Below are 9,318 nucleotides of genomic sequence, written 5' to 3' on the forward strand. Positions count from 1 at the left end.
ATGTAAAGATCCTCTGAGGGAAAAAAAACAAAAAACAAACAAAAAAGACTCCAAGAGTTATAACTACTGTAGTATAAACATAGGAACTAAGTTAACTTGTACATTTCTGTTGATCACTCCGTTATGTTGCCTCAAATAGTTTTAGAAGAAAAAAAATTCCTTGTTTTCCACACTATGTGTGTTGTTCCCAAAAGAATGACTGTTTTGGTTCAGCAGTGAAGTCACTATCCATGAAAGACTACAGTATATTTCAGACCCGTTTTGGCCAGTCAGAAAAGAATTACCCTGGAGTTGAAGATGAAAAATCTTGCTGGGTCTCTCATCACTCAGAAGACAGTTCCAAGAAGGCCTTGCCATCCCCTGGTTTTGTTCCTTCATAAATGTGTCCTTTAGTTTCAAACAGATCTTTATAGTTTGTGCTTCATAAACCCATTTTGTGGACTCTTCTTCAAAGAGCTTGCAGGTGAAGATTTAAAAGACAAAGCAGGAGCTTCTTCCAGTAGTTCTGAGCCTTGGCTTTGGACAAAACAAAACTAAAAGTTGGGCAGCTTTCCTCAATGAAAGAAGTTACTAATGGTCTTTGCACCAAACCTAGAACTTTATCATGAACTCAAAGCTTGGGAAAAAAGCAAGAGAATACTGTAACAAACTTCGTACAGAGTTCGGTCTATTAATTGTTTCATGTTAGATATTCTATGTGTTTACCTCAATTGAAAAAGAAAAAAAAAAGAATGTTTTGCTAGTATCAGATCTGCTGTGGAATTGGTATTGTATGTCCATGAATTCTTCCTTTCTCAGCACGTGTTCCTCACTAGAAGAAAATGCTGTTACCTTTAAGCTTTGTCAAAATTTACATTAAAATACTTGTATGAGGACTGTGACGTTATGTTTAAAAAGACGGTGTTAAGTCACAAAATGCGGTAATAAATATTTCATTTTTGATTTTTTGTTAGGCTTTTGAGTTTTTAATCATGATTGGGAAAGATGGCATTTGTTGAGCAAAAATGTCTAAGATGGATTTCTTACTAATGAGTCTGAAGAACGGCTGCTAAAATCAGAGACCAGACACCACAGCAGGCATAGCATAGTCTGATGAGACAACATCTGAATTTGTACATTTCTACTGAACAGACACCAGGTCACAAAATCCAAATGTAGTCTCATCAGATTATACTTTTTGTAGCTGTATTGATATATATATATATAGAGAGAGAGAGAGAGAGAGAGAGAGAGAGAGGTATGGCTTTAGAATAGCTGTATGTACACACACGCACCCTATAACTACAGTGTGTTTAAAGCAGGAATAATTAAAGAATATTTGTAACACAAGGCTGGATTGAGAAGTTTTAAGCAATCAAACCCATCTTTGACTTTAATGGGAGCTTTGCTTCCATAAGGAGTGCAGAATCGGGCCCTAGAAACTGTTTTATTACTTTATGTCACAAAAGCAAAAACGATCAGGTGGATGAATTGGGAAAATGTAAATTTAACTTTTGAAATGCAATTAGATGATCTAGGGCCACTGAGGGGAGGAGAATTTGTTTTAACCAAAATAATACAGACTTCTTGGGCTCTGAAATAACTAAATGAAAGGAAAGTATCCTATGTTCTAACTCTAAGCCATTACAGCAAGAAATTGGACCTTCCTCCTCTGCAGTGAGGGAGTTTTCTCATTACTTCAGTGGTAACAGAATCGGGTCCCAAGAAGAGGGGAAAGATTTGAGTTTCTTATTGATTGCTATTTTGGAGAATAAAAATACCTTAATTATCTTTACTTTCTAGGAAACAACTGTCACTGGTTTATTATTAAAAACTGACTGACAACTTTTAATCTTTGGAATGTTGAAAAAGTCTTAGCTTCCCAGTTAATGTTTAATTTCTGAACTGAGTAAATGGACCCACGCTGCTGGCAAAGGAAGGAAGGAGGCAAGTGGAATGGGCGGGAGGATTAATTTAGCAATCGGGTCCTGCTTTGTAGCCGTCTTTTAAGGCATTCCCTGAAATTTAGAGGATGGGAGATTCCACATTTGGCTTTCATTCTTTCTGTCCTGATTAAAAACGCCCCGATCCTTAATTCCTGTATGAAATGCACATCCTGTCCTCCCGATTTCAAAGTCTTTGATTATTTTGATGAGAGAAATAACAAGAATAAGAATCAAAGAGGAGTTGTCTTTGCATCACAAAAGCTACTTATTGTATCCGATTTGCTGTCATTTCCAGCTCCGATTTGAGGAGGACTATATATATATAAAGATCAACGAGCTGGTTCTTTTCCCTAGTAGATTGTTATTTTTGTAATGAGTTAAATATTTGTAATACTGGTATATTTTCTCGCTGGGCTGTAATCTGCGGGAGCTGTGTTGCTGGAATCCAATGTAAACAGATTGCTCCAATCTGAGGTTTGCTATTTAGTATGGAGGGTTCCGATTTGGGTGTATTTAAGAAATGCTCAGCTGTCAAAAGTAAAAAAAAAAACAAAAAAACCGGGAATAGTGTTTTGACAGCGGTATAGTGTGAAAGGAAATACTGTAGTATGAATAAAATTGCTTATGTTCTGAGAAACGAAGGGTAATAGAAAAACACCTCTTGTTTTGCTGTATATGTGTGTGGAAACTTGGCATGTAAATTTCCACTTCGCTAAGAGATTCTGGGGAGAGGGCTGCAGTCACCCCAAATTAGGGCTTTTCAGACTGTGCACTGCAAAAGGAGAAGTGGGAAACGATGTCTGTGTCCGTGCCGCCTTTCGGCAGAGTCCTGTCCTGACTTACAAGGAGGAAATGTTAGTGGAAATGCTTTATATATGTCTGGCCCAGAGCTGATTTGCACGGGTGGGGGAAATGTGGCAAATTAATCTAGCAGCTGTCACAAGATGGAACCTGTTTTTTTCAAAGGATCCAGTGAGTGTTCCTGTACAAGTTACAGATCAGCCGTGCACCCCAAGCATTTGACAGGACGAATGAGGGCCCTCACTGCATTGCCTTTAGAAGTGGGAGGATCCCGTAAACATTTGCTTAACTTCACCTTTCATTTTGAGAGGCAATCCAGTGGATCCAGAGGACAAATCCGCAGAGCCTGTGGTTTACAGGCGGGTCTCTGCAGGAAGCGTGTGTTTGGCTTGGAAGGGAAGGATTTCACGCGACTTTGCGGTGATATCTCCGCCTCGCAACTCTTCACAATTACGATCCTGGTTGGAATCAATAGCAAATGTTGTTTTTAAACACTTTTTTTTTAACACGCCTTCGGGGGAGAGGGGGAAACCGCACAGCTCCACAGTATAGCTGAGCAAGCTGCTGTGGAGGTGGAATTCCGATCGGGCTGGGGAAACCCGGCATCTTTGTCCTTGGGGTGGGGCAGGGGGCTGTGCTGAGAATAGAGACTGTTGGGCAAGGCCGATTTTAATATTAATCGTTTTGGTGGAGAGAAAGAGACAGAAGGGAGTTTGCCCCTCTGCGACAGTGATGATGGATGACCCAGCAGCGCCAAACAACTCCGCCCCTCCATCCTCACCCAGTGTCAAAGCTACTTTACTTGCAGCTTTAGGAGTAGAATAAACACCCTCGCCCCTTCTAACGCATCGATTTGTGGATCATTATGAATCAATTACTGCTCTCGGTGGTTACTTGGCTGAAATAAAACGGGCTGCGGATGGGGAAAGCGCTAGAAAGAAACGCAGAACAGACCTTATAGTAATATTGCTGCTACTAATAATTAGTATTAATAATAATAATAATAATAATTCGGGTTTGGGCACTTTCCAAAGATATCCTCCCCTCCCCCCGGCTGAATTATTTGCTGGATGCGAGCCACTCTGTGTTGTAGCTGCTCAACTTAAAAGAAAGACTCTCAAACGAATGGGTTTTGCATTACACGCAATTACTTCGAGAAGCAGCGACATATTCGCACCGTACCGCCGCCGTATGTATCTTGTATTTAACTCCTCTAGAGAAACCCACCGGAATATGAGAAATGGGCTAGTCCGTGCGGCCGCACATAGGCCAAGTACGGGGAGTTAGCGAGGCCGAGTGGCATTTTCAGAAGGAGGTTTTAGGGGGGAGGAAAGTGTGTGAAGTCGGGTTTCTCTCTCTGTTCCCATTTGCAGCAGTGTTTGAGGACCTCAAGGTGTTTCTATGGCTACCTTGTGTATGTGGGAGGGTCAGATGTGGGGGTGCCCAAGAGAAAAGGCAGCTCTTGGGTGATCATTTATCACTGTCACCCACATAATGATTCTCTCTGCAGCCTTCTATTGATGAGGATAATTACATTAGCTCAGAGTGACTGATCAATGAAAAACCACCAAACAAAAACTTCTTTACTCTTCTATAATACCAAAAACAGATACAGAAATAAGATAGAAAGCCAGGGCGGGATTTCCCCCTTCCTTTCTCTTTACCAATGGATTTTTTTTTAAACAGACAGCTGAAAGTAGGGAAATAATATTAGATCTATTCCATTTAAAAGGAGGCTACAATTTTGCCTGTGAAAATGTTCCCTTCAAATCTGTTGGCATCAGTCTTTCCCTGGCAAAGTATATCATTAGTTTGACTATGAACTGCTGCTTCTCTGCTGGGGTCCAGGTTCTTGCCCCTTACACTTGTGCTGAGCCTTCTGAAAATGGAGCGTGAGCGTTTGCAGCGACGGGGAGGGAAGAGGGTGCAAATCATTTTCCTTTCAAAACTGCAGTTGTCAGGTTTTCTTTGTTTTTAATCACTTCCCAAAGTAGCTCTGCTAAAGACCGAATGTTGTCCCCGTCAGGCGCTGTTATACTGCTGAAAGTTTGCAGTTCCATTGCGATTTCGCTCTTTCGAGAGTTAAATATCAATATTTTCTCAATTAACGCGAATTTTAATGTTTTTACTTGTGAGTTGTTAAAGGCGCCGTAAATTTTATTACGAAGCCGCTAAGCTTCCGAGCACCGCCAGCAGACAGGTTGAGGGGTTGGGTTTTTTTTTTTTCTTCTCTCCAAAGGGCCTGCATCAGAAAGTCGATCATTTTAAATAACAAGAAGGCAAACTGATGGGAAGGAAAAAACGGTTAGGGATAGTACCACTTCATGACGCTCTCTCCTTTCCATCTTGTCCTGTGTCTCACATCGTCCTGCGAAAGTGAGAGCATCCTGTTTGTTTAAAATATTCCCAAAGGGCACCAAAAGGGTTACTTAGTTTATTTGGATGAAAACTAGAACATTGTTGCACTTCGCAGCACGTGTTTTGCGTCCTCTTTCCCATCCCCCGCACAACACTGATGGTGTCGAGCTGAACACGCATTTGCTGTGTGTGTGCGTGTGCAATATCCTAGTCGGAGACTGCACTACTATGTGTGTTATATGTAATGTGCATGTTAAATTACTTTACAGTGTTTACTGTATACAGTGATATATCTTTAACCACACAGCCTGCTAATTATTATGTACGTAGTAATGAACTTACATTTCTAAACCAACTTGTAAACACGCCTCAAAGTTAACATTTGAAAGTAAATGCAAGTCTGGAAGAGGCTATTTTGCGTATCTTTTGCAGACCTTTTAAAACAAATATTGCCCAATTTCTTGTGATAAAATCCAGTTTAGGCGCCGGATTCCGATCTCATTTACACAGGGTTAACTCCACCATTGACTTGAGAAGGCGGCTGGGGCCCTGAGCTCACAAATAGCCCTTTATTGTCTAGAGTTGCCCCAAAGGTGTTTAACATTTCTTAAATTAGCTCCTAGAAGAAATAGTGCAAACTTCTTTGCTACGGTGCATGCCAGTTCGAGATCAGAAAAGAGCCAGCGTCCTGAGTGGTATGCATTTCTTATGTCTAATATAGTCGAGCTAGCTAAATAATTGCAAGGGGAACGGCTAGAGAGAAAATTGAAACTCTTTCTATATTCCAAATAAAACTACTGCATTCCTAATATTTACTAAGTTGCTATTGTGTAGAAATCCCCACATTGTGCTCCATATACCGGAAGCAAACAACTCCCCTGGCCATCACATACATTCCTCAGATAATCAGTGTCCCAAATCACTTAATCAAGAACCCTAAATTAATAATGGGGGCTCTGAGTTTCAGTGACGTTTTACGTTGTTTATTGAGCCAAGTTCCTGGCGTTACAAACATTCACTCCTAGAAAAGGGGCTGGGGTTGCCACTTGGTCTCGAGTGTCTGGGTTATAAATTCAGCGTGAGAGAGAAAACAAAGGCATTATCTAGTTCTCACCCAACCAGGTTTCAAACTAGGATCTTACTTTGCTGTACAGTTGGATTTGTCTGAGAGGAAGGGGGGGGGGTGATGGAATCTATGCCGCTGGCCTTTTCCTGCGGATCCGGGTCCCCACCACGGAAACATTTTCAGATCTATGAGCCCCGAGTGGATAAACACCCACAATTACTATGGGACAAGGACGAGTGGCAAAACCTGAATGGAACGCAGCTTTGGCGTTGGGTGAAACTAATGATGTGCGGCTGCTTTACCCTTACAGGGAAGGAGGAGGAGGGGAGCCCTTTCTGATTAATAAGTAGCAGGCTAATGTTGAGGGCTTTTTCTGCCCGATTGCCTTTTTGAATTAGAGCCGATTTCTTCACACTTCAATAGGGCCTGTCTCTTTTAAAATGACTGACAGATTTGTTTCTCCTTTTTTCTCTCCCTGAGACTTAATGATGTAAATTTTCTAATTAGTTAAATCACGTTGCTTAAAGGCCTTAATATTTACCGGGCAAGGAGTGAGAGTCCTGAGTGGATCGCTTAAAATAGCCAAAGAAATAACGTTAGGCTTTTAAAAGAGAGGGTGAAGGCGGGGGAGAGCAGGAGGAATTGGGGGGGAGGGGGCGATATAACGTAAAACTAGAGGTAAAGTTCAGCCTGGAGCTTCTTCCTTCCTCTTCCTCCTCCTCCTCCTCTCCTCAAACCCCGCTTTTATTTTTCAATCAGCTAAGATTTAATTAGGAGCCCTCAGGCCGGACGATCTGATATTTTCTCATTAGTTTCCCATCAGTAGTCTTGAGTGTTAGATTGGCTTAAAGGTTGTCAACATTTGACCAATTTTATTTAAGGAAAAGAAACCACGCACTATAGCTCCGGGACCTGAGATCTGAAAATAAATCCTGCCCCGATCAGCGGAACTAACAGGCGAAAAAAATGTTGACAATTCATCGTTGTATTTAATAAGTTGCAGTTGCATAATGTATAGTGCGCAGGGCGAGAGACTGCAGCGAGCCGGTCCCAGGCAGTGACACCCGGACCGGCTGCCGCGAGCCGGGCTAAGGTGTAAATACCCTCACGCAAGGGTGTGATGAATACCTGGCGGGTACCTAAGGACAGTGAAGTCAGACAAGGCTGAGTTACAAGAAGTGAAACCCAAGGAGAGGAGCTGTTTAGGGTTTGGAAACTGCAGCTTATTTTGCCTTTTTTGTTGTTGTTCCAGCGCAATGAAACAAGCCTTGTGGTTACCGCTCCTTTAGCCCAGACACAACATCAGAGCGCCCCCTGCTGGCCAACTGAACAGAGCGCCTCCGGTCCGCAGCACAGACTTCTCAAGCAAAGCTTGCCAGTACCAGGGAGATTTCCTGTCAGGGCTCAATGTTTAAATATATATGTGTGTGTATATATATATAAGAAAGGACACTCTCTGTTTCCCCCCACGCCTTCCTCTTGGCCTCAAGGGATTATAATATAAACTGTTTAGGAAACTGCTATTTAAAAAAAAACAACAACTACAAAAACTGCAGATCTAAAAAGGGGGAAACGTTGATAACAAGGATAAATATACCGGTGTAGCTGCTGCGGTTTAGTTTGTGTCGATTTTCCTGCACTCGCGGAGAAATGCAAACATCAAAAAAGTGATCTTGTCGTCCTGGGTTAACCATGGCACAGAGAGAAGAAGGGCAGGTAACATTTTGTCCCCCCTGCTATAGAAAAGTTAAACCCAAGATGTTACAGAATACCGAGATAATACCTGTGCCAGTGAGCATGTGGTTACTACTGTAGTCGAGCTGTCATTCAGGGAATTGCTAAAACTTGCCACCTAGCTTCTTGATATTAAATGTAATTATACACATACACTGCCTCTACAGTCATACCCTGCGTCTGTGTGCTTACACCTACCTATACAGCATTGTGCATAAGCATTCGGTGGGACGCTAAAAATGACAGTGAAACATGACCAAATAATAAGTGTCACGTTTTCCCAGTCATTTATATGTAAGCTTACGATTTCTGCTCTTTAAAAACAGCAAAATCAGCTGTCCTAAGAACCTGATGCTATGGCATGCTCGGGTTGTTGTTGTTTTCTTATTACGCAATGGCTATTTCGCACATTGTTTATCCTTGCATGCGCGCACACACACGCGTTAGAATAATAAAGCCTAGTCATTTTTTTCTATAGGGGCCGTAATGATCACCTTGAACTAATATCTAAATTATTAGCACCATCTTCTTCTGGGAGAAAACGACCTGGGAATTCAGCGGTAAAGGGGGATCCTCAGGTAACAGCAGAAGCAGCTTTTATGCTCAAAAGCGCTCAGACAGTGGGCAGTTGCCTTCCTGGCAAATTATTCTCCATAACTTCGTGCGTGAGAGCAGACGGTTTTCTTCTAATGTTGGGTTTTTTCAACGTCTCCTTTGGAGGAGCTGCCGGTTCAGTGGGGCGGACTCAATCAGGAGTGGAGCAGGCAGCCCCCGGTGGAAAACAGTGACATGTAACAAAAGCAGAACACCATTTTAAAGCTCCAATAAAATCGTAAATCACTTGTGTTTAAAGAGGCACCAGGGCCACTGTGTAAACTGAGGTACAGTTAAATATTTATAGTTTAAAGGATTATTTTGTCTATTTTAGAAGAAACATCAAGTTCACTTGGTTCAGGGCTCTGTCTACACAGAAATACAGGCACAACAATGCCCTGCAGAAGAGCTGAAGGGTTTGGATCATGGCAGTAGCTCCCCAAATTTATTTTCGTTTTTTTTTTAATGTGTGTGTGTGTGTGTGTGTAGAGGGAGGAGGAGGTGGGGGAGAGGAATATATAACTGAACAGCAGAAAACACCTTTCTGGAAACAAAGGCAAGGAGCAGCATTTCAATTGCAAATGCATCAGCCAGAGACCAAATAACAGTTGTGGGAAGACACTCATAAAATTAATGTACCTTACTTACAAAAAAAAAAAAAAAATCAAATGCTTACTACAGTTACCTCGGTGCAGCTTAATAAAAAATTAGCCTTACTGACAGTCTTGTCAACATCTTAAGTAAATTATCATAGCGCTGGTCTTTGGAGAAGAGACCCCACACTTCTTGCTAAAACACCTCCTATCGTTAATCTTAAACCACTTGAAGATTATGATGGAA

This window comes from Eretmochelys imbricata, chromosome 6 (genome assembly GCF_965152235.1).
Source record: "Eretmochelys imbricata isolate rEreImb1 chromosome 6, rEreImb1.hap1, whole genome shotgun sequence".
Lineage (NCBI taxonomy): Eukaryota > Metazoa > Chordata > Testudines > Cheloniidae > Eretmochelys > Eretmochelys imbricata.